The sequence below is a fragment of the Danio rerio genome, chromosome 18 (genome assembly GCF_052040795.2).
Source record: "Danio rerio strain M-AB ecotype USA chromosome 18, GRCz13ab, whole genome shotgun sequence".
NCBI classification, from domain to species: Eukaryota; Metazoa; Chordata; class Actinopteri; order Cypriniformes; family Danionidae; genus Danio; species Danio rerio.
The window spans coordinates 9,821,992-9,835,204 of NC_141038.1; the positions used below are offsets into that span (position 1 = coordinate 9,821,992).

General features: G+C 37.5%; 1 protein-coding gene and 1 long non-coding RNA gene across 35 annotated transcripts in view; one reads left to right on the plus strand and one right to left on the minus strand.

Annotated features, from left to right (window-relative positions):
* frmd4a (FERM domain containing 4A) overlaps positions 1–13,213 on the minus strand; it is a 301,811-nt gene that overhangs the window by 89,575 nt on the left and 199,023 nt on the right. For 5 of the 34 annotated variants that reach the window (XM_087292260.1, XM_087292266.1, XM_087292257.1 and 2 more), the window contains exon 1: positions 12,091–12,383. The exons of the other annotated variants lie outside the window; for them this stretch is intronic. The gene's annotated coding sequence lies outside the window, so the exon portion shown is untranslated. Of the gene's footprint in view, positions 1–12,090; positions 12,384–13,213 lie in introns of those variants that run through there. 34 annotated transcript variants of the gene reach the window in all.
* Positions 6–12,093, plus strand: LOC147832744 (uncharacterized). The gene is made up of 3 exons (XR_015514716.1): positions 6–3,173; positions 4,249–6,903; positions 7,340–12,093. It is a non-coding gene; the product is annotated as an uncharacterized LOC147832744 (long non-coding RNA).

Here is a 13,213-nt window from a genome sequence, read left to right on the forward strand (position 1 = left end):
TTTTTCATAGGGGGCTTGGCTTGATGAATTTCTCTTGGTTGTGCCAACACTAGCTAGTTTCCATTCACCTTTAGATGAATTACCAGTTAGTAAACATTCATGATGCGTGCGCATTGAGGTTGCCGGAAAAAAACCTGGGAGCACTAGCATTTACGGCGAGGGAATGACATCAGATGGGGGTCAGAGTTTGATGTTTTATTAGAGACAAGTTATATTGATTACATATTTTATATTTTATTTACACACTGTAATGCTTTCAGAGTACTATAACAGCTTGTCACCTAGTGATAAGCACAGTTATTCAGCATAATTAATGTTAAAGTGAGCAGTGCTCGTCTGACAGGTCCATTTGCGATAGCACCCTCCCAATGGATATTGGATAAGGTCAGACATCCAGCCGGAAATATACAACTATCTCATTAAAACTCCAAGTGATTTTACAAGAGAGAAGTTAAAGGCCTACAATTTTTGCATAAATGTAGAAAATGTGCATGAAAAATGTATGCAAACAGAATATTATGCATAAATTTATCTCCCGCATGAATGCCTCCAACAACAAGATTATTGTAGGTTTATCACACATATGCCTTGTTTTCACTGAGTGGTAAAGTTTGGTACGGTTTGGTACAGGTCACCTTTATAAGGGTTGTGTCTTCACTGCCATCAACCAATGGTACCCATTTGGTGGGCATGGTGTACAAAAGAAAGTTGCAGTTGGCGTCATTTTCACTTGAAGTTCACATATCCTTTGGGAAGCACTTCTTATTAAACAAATGCTTTATATACATGAATACTTGTGCATAAATAAATGTTTATTACTAACCTTTCTACAAACAGGATTTGAGATCAATGATAATGCGAAATAGCCTACTGTAACGTCTGCAATTATATAAAAAAATTAAATAAATAAAACATTTATGAACACATACAGGCCCTTACAGTCTCTGAAATGTTACCAATTACAAATTATACAGTCAGTCCAAACCAGTACATGGTTCGTTAACATATTGCTAGAGAGTAATTCCGTCAGTCTCAGAGTTCATAATAGTTTAAAAGGTTATGATAATAGTTAAACATGGTAGTTAGTTCATGTTTTAAGTTGCTGAATGAATCATTTGCTCCTTTGTTTTTTCGGGCTTCTTTGTGTTTTTGCACTTCACTCTCGCGTTTGTCCGTTTCTGAAGGGATTGGATGTCAGAAGCACTTACTCATGTTATTATCATCAGCTCAAGAAGTTCGTTATTTCAAATATAGATGTGCAGCGAGAGATCGCAAGTTCTCTGGAGAAAGTGAAATCACTCGCACTTTAGACGGCCTCGTAATAACAAAAGAACACACGTAGATTCTGCTCTTCTTCTTGGCTTCTTGACGACGACAAGGTTTATTTGAGCTCGGGTCAATCATGGCTCGTTATTATATATTATAATGGTGTAATGTCTCAGCTGTGTATTTTACATTGGAACTTCCTTTGTTTATATTCTCCTGGCTTGTTCAGCAGCACGTCTAGCTCTAACTTTTGGTGCCTTTTTGTTGTGCAAGGTACCCTTTGTAAAATATACCCAAAAAGTAGTATGGTACAATTCTCTTTTTGGTATCTTTTGACAGTCGAAACGAGCATAAAAGTGTACGACCCATACCGTACCTCTCAGTGGAAATGAACCAATAGAGATCAGTAGTACAAGCTATCAATCAGAGCTTTGGAGACATTGGCATTGCTATATTTTGTAAACTGTTCGGTTTCTTATATGTATTGGAATATGTTTATAATAGGACTTTGTGTCTGTATTAAAAGTTTGAATTTCCCAGTGATGGTGAATGAATAAAAGTTTGAATGACTTAATGAATGTATGCGCACAAAAAAACAAAAAACAAAATGTGCATGAGCAATGATGGCACCACATTTTCTGAATAAATTCCGGCATGCACATCAAAAGTCATATGATTTTGTTTTACCAGACCATGTCGTGACAAAAATGGGTGCAAAGCAATGGCATTAATGAACAAACCAGCAGAGCAAACACATTGTAAAATATCTGAAATGTTTGTTTTGATCATTCGAAAATCCCTCAGCCAAGGTCCATCATCACAGTGGTTAGATAATATTAGCGCCAGAACTATAATGAGCATCTGCGCTACCAAAGAGATTCGTCCATAATTCATTATATTAGAAAAAAGGCTTATCCGTCTACAGAAAATTCCATTTTTCTTGTTGATGTTTAGTACCAGTTTATTAGGAATTAATGAATTTGTTCTTTGATTCGCTTTCATTGGCAAATGTTTTATACAATATTACAGTTTTGCGCATCTCTTTTATGAAAACATAGCTACTAAAGCATTCGAAGCCAATAGCATAGCCACTCTTACTCCTAAAAGCTGAAATCCTGCTTTCAGAATAGCACACCCTCAGGCAGCATCGGTACTGTTATCTCTCAACCACTCAGAGATATCACATTTCCATAAAATAAAGTCAAGCCTAAATAAATATGAACTGGCTAACCTGAATATGGTCCGGTCTTTATGAGTTTTTTTTAATTGGCTAATCACTTCCCTAGAGCTGCTGCACATGACCCAATTAGGTCAACTCATCCAACTTTTATGATATTCATTTATGAGAAAAATGGTAGCATAATTGATCCAAGCCACTGCAGTACGGTTAAAATCATACATATACTCCGGTTTGTAATTATGATTGACTAATCTACTAGTCATTTACAATCCAAACAGATCAACTTTAAAGCATTTTTTTATGTAAACATTAATCAAAATAAACCCAATTATACCGAACTATTGGATTTGTGTGATGTGAGTGCACCCTAAATCAACCGAAATGTGTATATTCCATGCAAATTAAGAAGCGCTCTGCATTCTGAAAAGTTGAGATGTTTTCAACAGGGTGCCGTGTGCACGAGTCGCTCCTAATATTCACTTTATTGGAAATAACGAACTTGAGTGTGGAATAGACTTAATATGTGAATGGCCGCCGTCATTTGCGATCTCCAGCAGTTAATCTCCTTCTTGCACAGACATGATGGATTCACCATGATTTGTTGACAAATGAGTTGTTGATCTATTTTTTGCTAGTTCATGGGTCCTTCAACGGGCCTTTTCCCCTCGCAAAGAAATTTTCCAATGACGTCTGTTTCTTACTCATTTTGCAAGCTTGTGGGTTAAATGTTGGCGCTAGGGTTGTAACAATATACCGGTATGACGGTTTACCACGATTTGAACGTGCACGATTATCATACCATGAACAATTGCATATCAACGGTTTTAACCCTTAAAACCGAGACAGCCGCCCGCGGCTAAAAATAAGTATTGCTCTTAAATGTTTAATAACTTTTGATCCGCTGATCCGATTCATACAATTCAAAGATTGGCATAAAGAAGAGAATCTCAGCTTTCCAGTGCTGTATCACATAACATTCGCGGACTTTCAGAGGCTCCGGAATCAGTGCGGTTACGTCATCAACATTTGACAACGCTGATTTGACAAAGAAACGCTCGTCACTGTGTCTCCGGACAAATCAGACATGATACATTGATGCATTGTCCCTCCTCTATGCCCAGATTGGTTCAAACTCGCTATATCACAACCAATAAGCATAGGTTTCGCTTTTGTTTGTGGACCAAGCTTTTTGAACAACACGGAATGAGAGATAGGCATACATTTATGCGTGGCTAAATAAAACGCAAAAAAAAAAAAAGTTTTGCATGAAATAATTCTCGTACTAAGTACTTTTGCATGCACAGCAGCACAGAAACATGACAAAACAGTGACACAGCAAAGACGAACTGCTGCTCTTGCTGTTTTCAAAAGACGCAAATGAAGATGCAGCTGTTTGTCTGCATTGCAGACAACCATATCCAAATCCATATCGATAGACAACCATATCCATCCTGGCACATAAAACCTAAGGATGTTCCATATTGAATCTAGTTTCGTTATGTAACTATTTATAGTATAGTAAATATTTATATCTATTTTTTACTGAGGATTTGCACCATGTTTATTTGGACTTTATTTGGACTTTGACACATTATTTATTATTTTCTTATTTTTATTTGTTCATTGTAAGTAGTGTTGTTTATAGTAACTAAAAATATATTATTTGGAAAAAGTCAAATTTGCTTCACTGTTCTATTATTTTGTAACATTTGTAACATACCGTATACCGCGAAACCGTCAAACCGTGGTATTGTTTTAGACGATTATCATACCGTGAAAAATTCATACCGTTACAACCCTAGTTGGCGCTTAAGTGACCGAGATGCAACCAAGAGAACACGGTCATTTTTCAAAATAAAAGATTATTCAGACTACTACAAATAAAATGGAAATAATTAATGATTTCATGTGCGGCCTGGTACCAATTGATTCACAAACCAGTAACGGGCCTGGGGGTTGGGGACCACTGTCTTATATTATTCTGACAAGATCTGGCGTCCAAATCTTCACACTTTTCTTCTAGTTTTACCACAGTAGCTGAAAGAGAGTCAACTTTTTCATGTAGCGCAGTGAGATCATCCAAACATGTGGAGAGAGAATGTTTCATATCCTTCACCGTACTTTTCAGTATTGATATTTCAGTTTGCATTGATACCATTGTGTTGGAGAATTCTACCTTCACGGCTCGAAGTTCACTTTTGATGGTCGATAAGTAATCGCCTGGCTCGGACCGTAGTGCAGAGCAAAATATTTCTGCCAGATCCCAAAGTAGCGATGAGATTATTTCAGTTTTAAGAGTCTGAATGTTGTCTGAAGCCGTATCAAGCTCAGTCCATTGACCCCCTGCGGCTGTATCACGTTTATCGGAGGATGCATTAGCTGTTGCAGGTCAGTGTTGCGATGGCTGTGCATTACCCCTTATATTGCCTTTAGTTTCATCTTCATTGCACAGGATTAGTTTGAAATAAACTCTGTTAGGCAAAATTATCTTCAGGCACTTGGTGACGTCCTACACCATATCTTATCTAACTGGAAGTCCGGACTACTGTCTTACAATGCTAATAAGTAGTTAATAAATCAAATAAATAATCATAATCAAACATAAAAGTCTTTTCTATTTCAAATAAACTAGTTTCTAATACAAATATAGAAATGGTCTAAATAAATAAGCCATGTTTAATTATTATTTGAAACTCAATATCTTTGCAAATATACAATCATATTTAATCAATCAAAACTTTCAAGAGCTCCAGAATTCAATCGAACTTATTCAAACAAAGTAAAGCCCAGCACTACACTCTTACTGCCAGCTGAAATCATATTCAAATTAGCCAAAACGTTTACTAAACAAACAAGGAGGTCATATGTGCAAGAGTCACGTTCCAATTCTGCAGAGATCTGTGAAGCTTTCAGAGGGCACAGATTTCACGTGAAGTTTGTGGTGCCTGATATTGGGCGGACTTCCCAATCATAAAAGATTAAACTTTACCTCACGGAAACTCAAAAGCATTGCAGTTTTGGTACATCATCACCACATTAAACCCATTAAAGTTTGCGTCAGGCTTGACAGCAACACTTCCCACTGCACAACGGGAGATTATAAAGAAAAACCCGAGGCTTTGAATGCAGCAAACAGCATGCCGAGGATGAGAGCACATCCTTACAGCCTGAAGCTCAAGAAGATGTCACACCTCCGCTCCACTGAATGAGAGCGCTCCTCACCACACCGGGGTTGGTGTATCTGGAGGGGGAGGTGAACGGCTTTCAACCACAATGACAGAATCTAGCAATCAGGTGCTGGGGATTGTGTTTGCAGTGGTGTGTTTGTGTGCTGTGTCTGGTGTGGGCTTACAAAATGCCTCGCCTGTAATCACTGACTGGTGAGTCACTTCTTCTCCAGAGTGGCACACACTACACTCACACTGCCCTGTGAACCTGCGAGGTCATTAAAATCGATTATTACACAGCTGTCTGGTATACTCGATTCTGATTGGTCAGTTATGGCATTTACCAATATGTTATTCTGAGATAACAACCGCTGAATAACATAGACTCATAAGGGAACTTCAAATCACCTTGACCATCAGTGATTACATTCAAATTCATATACTTACATATACATACATACATGCTTTTCAGTCCTGTCGTGGTTTTTGACTGTTTTATAAATTAATATACACTGAAAAAATATCCATAAATTTGCAGTTTTCTTTATTTTGTGATTCATATTTTCGCTTTTAAATTGCATTATGAGATATTGATATTTCCTCCAAAAGCTTTTATAATGTTGAAAAGTTTACAAAACTTTTGTTGACATTTTAATAGTTTAAAGTGATTTATTGTCTGGGTTAATATTGTAAATTACGGTTAAAAAAAAAAAAACTGGCTATGAACTGGCAGTACTTTTTCTGCTGTTTTAATGACTTATTTCGCTCTGTATTATTTCTTAGGGCTGATCGATAAAATCGATATTGGTTTTCACTGACCGAACAACACTGTCAATATCGATAATCCAAAAAGTTTGATATGTAGTTTCGGTATGAATATAGTTTTATTAAAACATGGCTGCTGAGCGCACGCTTCAAGGCTGTCAGTTTCCAATGGAGGCCAATGAGATCCAAAGCATTTTGTTTTTTGCAATATCGCCCAGCCCTATTATTCTTTTTAAAAAATATCTTGTCTCAAACTACTTAAATGTCAATAAAAGTCACTGTTAAACTGCAGAGTTGAATTTTTAACATTAAAAGTCAACAGAGCAGAGATCAAGCTCCCATGATGCAATTCACAACTGTAAATAAACAAAAACACCATGTCAACCACAGAATTTAGAACCTGTTAATTAACTTTTTTTTAGTGCGTACTGTCCAGAGGTTGCATTATTCAGCCAGTTTAATTTCTGTCAGCTTTGCATTTTTGTCTGTTTAATGCCATCTTGTGACTCAATAATGCACCAGTCAGTGCAGAGGTTCTAAAAGTGGGGGTCGGGGGACAATGAACCTTAAGACTTACTGTATTTTATCAATAACCTACTGAAGAGAAAAAAATAGTCGTTTATAGTTACTATATACTATATAGTTACTATAGTAGCTTATAGTTACTAGTTCTATTGGATTGCGACTTCTCGGGTAATTACATTATACTAAAGACACAGCAATACTGTCAGATGCAGCAGATTTTGTAACACCAGGTTAAACTTTCTAGCCCATTTACAACACTGACATACATAAAAATAACAAAGAATAGACTTGGGTCTATTGGTGTGTTTGTGCGCGTCATTGCATACAAGGTTTCTGTATTTATAACCACCACCTCAGAGAATATTGGGGGTCACGAGTCACTGGCATTGTCATTTTGGGGGTCGCGGGCTGAAAAGTTTGGGAACCCCTGAGTTAGTGTATACTCCATCAGCTGTTTTCTTTTTTGTCACCTTTGTGCTTTAATTAAAGAAATAATACACTATTACGACTCAAAACAAATGTTTTGCATCAATTTTTTTTATGTTTTGTGGCAAGTAGCCACAGAAAAAGCATGATAAAGTACATCTAGGATGGTTATTTTCACTGAATAAAGAACTTCAGTCTTATACAACAGTCCTTCACTTCACGCCGGCTGCCGATAAGCCTGTCAGGCTTTATTCTGCAATACCAATCTCCTGGATATACTTTATTCCTAACAAATCAGACATTTCAACGTATTTGTTTAACAGTATAAGAGCTGGATGGATGTTGAAAGTAGGGCTGTGCAATTATTGGAAGTTAGCGAGATGAAAATAGCAGCATTAGTACATACAATAAGGAACTTTAACTGATGTAACCTTATTATAAAGTGTTACCCCTATGATTTTGCACAGTAACCTTACAGCTATCAAATAAACAAATACTATTTGTGTGATTTGTATAAGAAAATGATCATTAAAATCACTTATTAGGCAACCCTAATATAAAAGTGCAGTTTCAGTGATGCACACTGCAGACAGGACGATTAAAGCGCAGCACATAATCTGATCCGATGATAAACCCACTCTCTAGTGCAGATTTAAGACTGACCCTGATGCCCTGTTTAGGGTTCCATTGCGGTTTATCCGTATTAAATCCTAAGCTACATGTTAGCTTCACAGACACCGTCACTGAGCGCTAAGATTCAGATGTAAGAGTATTTGAATTAGTGAACCTCCAATTCACAACATATCATCAGACATAATAAACACGGAGGTGGTTAACGTCCTTGTGATGGTGTAGGCCTTCAGACACGTCCCTGTGCACTCAACAAGGGGGGCATTTATCCATTATTCCCCCTTAATGCACAATGACAACAAAATGACAGTGCACCATACTAGACGCACATGGTCACCATCACCACAAAGGCAGAAAAATCAATGCTCATCACAAAACTGAGTATGAATTAAGCTTCGTGGTGCAGACTGACAGATGATAAAAGTCCAGGCGACTATAGGTCTGGTTTTCATGCCTGACTGTGTGCTAGAGTACATCAACCTGCTGACACGGCTGCCCTGCAGTGCAGACATCACAGGGTGAGCAGCACACACACACAAAAAAAGACATCCGTCACCCTGAACCACCAGGACCACAGCTGCCTACATAGACACAACCCAGTCTGCTTTGTTTACAGTCTGTGAACAGACCTCAATCCCAAGCTCAAAACATGATGAGCTGGATGTTAAGCATGGGACGGTAACCGTTTTCAAGGTATACGAATGTTTGGAAAAGTCAAGGTTTTAAAACCGCCAAAATGTTTTGCTATACCGTTCCCATGGTATATGTAAAAACAATTCATTTACATTTTTTACCGTATCTAATGCAGAAAAGATATCAAAAAATTACATTTTAAATTGTAAAGAAATCAGTGTTTTTAAAACTAACGAAGACAGCAGAAGTTAATGATTAATTTGAATTATTAAGCTTGACATGTTTACTGTTCCATCATATGTTAAATGTTTCTCAAAATAAAACATGTTCCCCTGGTTTCACAAACCAGGGTTCAGGCTAGTCAAGATTAAATTGCATGTTTGAGCTGTCTTAACTCTAAATAACTTGCAGCGAGATGTCTTAAAATACGTCAGTGTCATTTTTTTTTCTCCAGGTGCACACCAGTAATATATATTTTTTATGCCCATTTTATAAATGTGGCTTAAATAGCTAATTCATTGAAGGCCTAGTCCTGACTTAATCTAAGCGCTGTTTTTGAAACTGGGCCATTGTGTTCAAAGGGGGAAAAAGTTTTTGTTATTTACCGAGACATTTAAAAAGAATATGAGCAGTTCCAGCATTAAGGATGTGACATTTGCAGTAAAAACTCAAAACATAAATTCACATAGAAAGCATATGTTAGCATTATACTGAAGTAACTGTTTATATTCCCCAAAACAGCTGACCACAAAGCTATGAGATCAATAAAATATCAATCTGTAAACATTTTTTATATTTTAAATAAGAAAAATAAACATGCATTATGGATGTGACAAAAAAAAGTCTGTGAGTTTGCAGTATACAATATATTTTGTAGAAAATTCTGTGAATTAAACTGCACAACCCAAAAGAAGCAATAATCAAAAGCATAAGAACCAGCTCTTTATAGAAAAAAAACATCACTGATTTTATTTTATTTGACATTTTGGCAATTATGAGGGAAAAGCTTGATTATGGATGTGACGTCTCTCCGTTATGGATGTGACAGATGTGAAATTGGCACTTGTGTGACTTTAGTAAATTGAATATAATAGTTTAAAAACAATGACAGAAACATTTTTGAGTGTTTCTAAAGTACTGTAAAATAATTGCTTACACAAAAAAGTGTAGAAACGGTTTCTCTATTTTGGTGAAAACCTATTTTTTTCATGGCAAGGTTGACATTAGCATGGAATTGCTCATACTGTATATTTTAGAACAGTCATCACAATACTGTGAAACCGTGATATTTTTATCCAATCTGTTTAACATATTTTGCATAAACAAATTATTACGTTTTAATGTAGTTTCTATCTTAAAGTTTGATTTAGTCTGCGACCTGTTTTTGAGGTTTTCACTTGAATTCACTTGCATCCCGGACGAGCCCCCACTTTTGAGTGCCATGAAGTCAATTTATAATTTTGCACACACATATCCTTCGCCAAACCCTGACACACTTTTTTTTTTAAATGCAACAATATGTTGTGGCGATGCGTAATGAAAAGGTCTAATGTGGGTGGGGCCAAGAGCCACGTGGGCGGGGAAAGGTCGATGTTATGAGTGCTTAATAAGTGTCGAGCCCTAAAGAGGAGCTTCAGATGAACATGTCTGTTTTGTTTGCTTTGATTAAAGTTACTGAAAAGTTGTTCCTTCTCTCTGTCTTGCATGAGTGTGATTTTTAGGTACTGCTACAATAGCATTGTACACATAAAATAGGCAATATAAATCCAATTCTTGACACAGTGTGGTATAGAAACTCCACCGTCTACTAATGTTTTAGAAGTGTTGTTGCTAAAGCAGCAGAAAGAACTGTTATTACAATACCGTAAAACAGTGATATTTTTATTCAAGGTTATCATACCGTCAGAATCTTATACTGGCCCATGTGGATATCCAGACTGTATTTTAAAACATGCATGATGCTCTAAATAGAAGTTAGGTAGGAAGCTCACATCTGCATAGACTTTTGCATTCTATGGGGATATCATAGGGGATTTCTCTTATGGAATAAAATCTATGATTTATGGGTATGAAAACCCAAACATGTTGTCTATTCAGGCAGGTTTTGAAACCGTCCTGACTATAGACAATTTTGAGGGGTGTAAACAATAACAATGGTCCTAACATATTTCCTGTTTTACGTTTTTACTTCCCATAGCATCCAAGAATCCAAAAGGGTCTGCATATTGATAAATAATGTTATGATAGCTGTTTTAACATTAAGTTATGATTGAATTGCCTTTTGTTAGCGATATGAAATAGCTTGACAGCAAGCAAGAAATGTTAGTCACCACATTGAAATGGCCTAGAAGTGTGTCATAGGAGATCCAAAACGCTCAACTGAGCTGTCTAGACAGCTTTTCGGGGTCCATACAGATCAAAACAATCTTTTAAAACGTGTCAGTGTTGTCATAGCATCATTTAAAGGGATAGTTCACCCAAAAATTAAAGTTCTGTAATCATTAACTCACCATTTGATTTAAACCTTTTCTATCTTCTGTTAAACACAAAAGAATATATTTTAAAGAAAGATGTAAACACATAAACATTGACTTCCACAATATTTGCATTTCCTACTATGTAAGTAAATGGTTACAGGTATTCAGCATTCTTCAAATTATCTTCTTTTTTGTGTTCAACGACATAAAGAGACTAATAAAGGTTTGGAACCATTTGAAGGTGACTAAATGTTCCTTTTTGGGTGAACTATGCACAAATCCATACAAAAGTCCCACATATTTTCTGACAAAACCCTGATGAAATATGCATATTTCTTTTTGCTAGCATGTTGGCCTGTTTACAAGTCTCAAGAAAGACAGCTCCCGTTCATTATATGAGTCTGTCACAGGACATTCCCAGTTAAATCTAATAAGCCAAGACTTAACACAGGAGCATTGTTCAAGGATTTTAAGGATACGACCGTGATGGTCACATGCAAGCAATCCTTTTAACTTCCTGTCACTATCCACAGCAGATCTGATCTCACTCAGCTGTCAGCACAGGTTATCAGCCTTGGAAAAATGGATGAATGAGTCTGAATGGGCAGAAATGGTGACCAAGCAAAGCAAATGAGTTAGCAAGTTTAGGATGCAAACTCCTTGAAACGAACAGCTAATTGCTTTTAAAATGACCTCAAGGGTGATTGTTCGTCAAAACAGATTAGCATTATGAAAAAACGATGCAGTATCTCTCCCATAATATGCCTCGGTGTTTCTGAGGTAAATGGCTAGCAGGCTAGCAGCATCACATGAACAGTTTACACTTCGGAGGAGCCTTTTCACGGATTTTAACGATGATTTCCTCCCTCTTCGTTCATAAACCAATCCACCATTTCCATAACAATGTAAAATATAAGCACATATGTTTAGCTAAGTAAAAACCAGAACGGAATCGCGCGTTTAACGCATCCAGAAGCGCGAGACCAGCGCAAAACAAGCGCGAGACGTGCGCGCGATTTACCTTGTAGAAGATCCCGCGTCCGTCCAAATGAGAAATAAATGTTCTCTAGCAGCAGCAGCAGAAATAAAAATAGGTTAAATCCGCAGACAAGACGTTCACACGCCGGCCTAAACCATCCTCGCAGTCAGCATCATCCATGTCGTGGTTGTGATCCCCGGTGAAGCTGCACAGGCGGAGCGGAGCGGACTGACAGCGGCAGTGCCAGCACATCCCATCCCATCCCTCTCCGCTCTCAACGCGCTGTTTCACAGGGACCGCTGGCCCGCGTCCAGCAAGCAGCTCCGCACAACACTATTCACACACACACATAGACACACACACACCCTCAACAGCAACCCCCGACCCCTCCTTCCTCCTCCTCCCGCCGCTGCTGCTCCTCTTCCTCCGCCTTTCCCCCGTGACACCGGCGCGGTTTGCTGTGATTGAGCAAAAGCGACGCACACATTCATTATCATCACAGGTTTGCATCAGTCCTGCAATTGTTGGGCTATAAAAAAACTATTAAATAATAAAATAATAAAATATTGTAATAGTAGATGATAGATTGCCGAAAATACCAAACGTTACATTTTAAGACTATTTACTCACTAGAAATCATTAATATTAAAACTGAAAACAAACTGACTAAAACATAAATTTATAACCTATTAAAAATGTAAATAAATAAGCATAAATTGACAACAACAACATTGAGAACACTGTTATAAAATAAACCCTAAGAACAAGCATGGGTTGCAGCTGTCCAAAACACTACAAGCATGGTATTACCATGGTTTGTGAATATGCAAATACTATATGTAGCATTCGTGTGCATGTAGTCACCCAGTGATTTTTGTAAAAATACTTCTGTAATTCTGAATTTGGTGATCTGATATTATTCATTCATTCATTCATTTGTCAGCTTAGTCCCTTTATTAATCCGGGGTCACCACAGCGGAATGAACCGCCAACTTATCCAGCAAGTTTTTACGCAGCGGATGCCCTTCCAGCCGCAACCCATCTCTGGGAAAACTTCCACACACACATTCACACACACACTCATACACTACGGACAATTTAGCCCACCCAATTCACCTGCACCACATGTCCTTGAACTGTGGGGGAAACCGGAGCACCCGGAGGA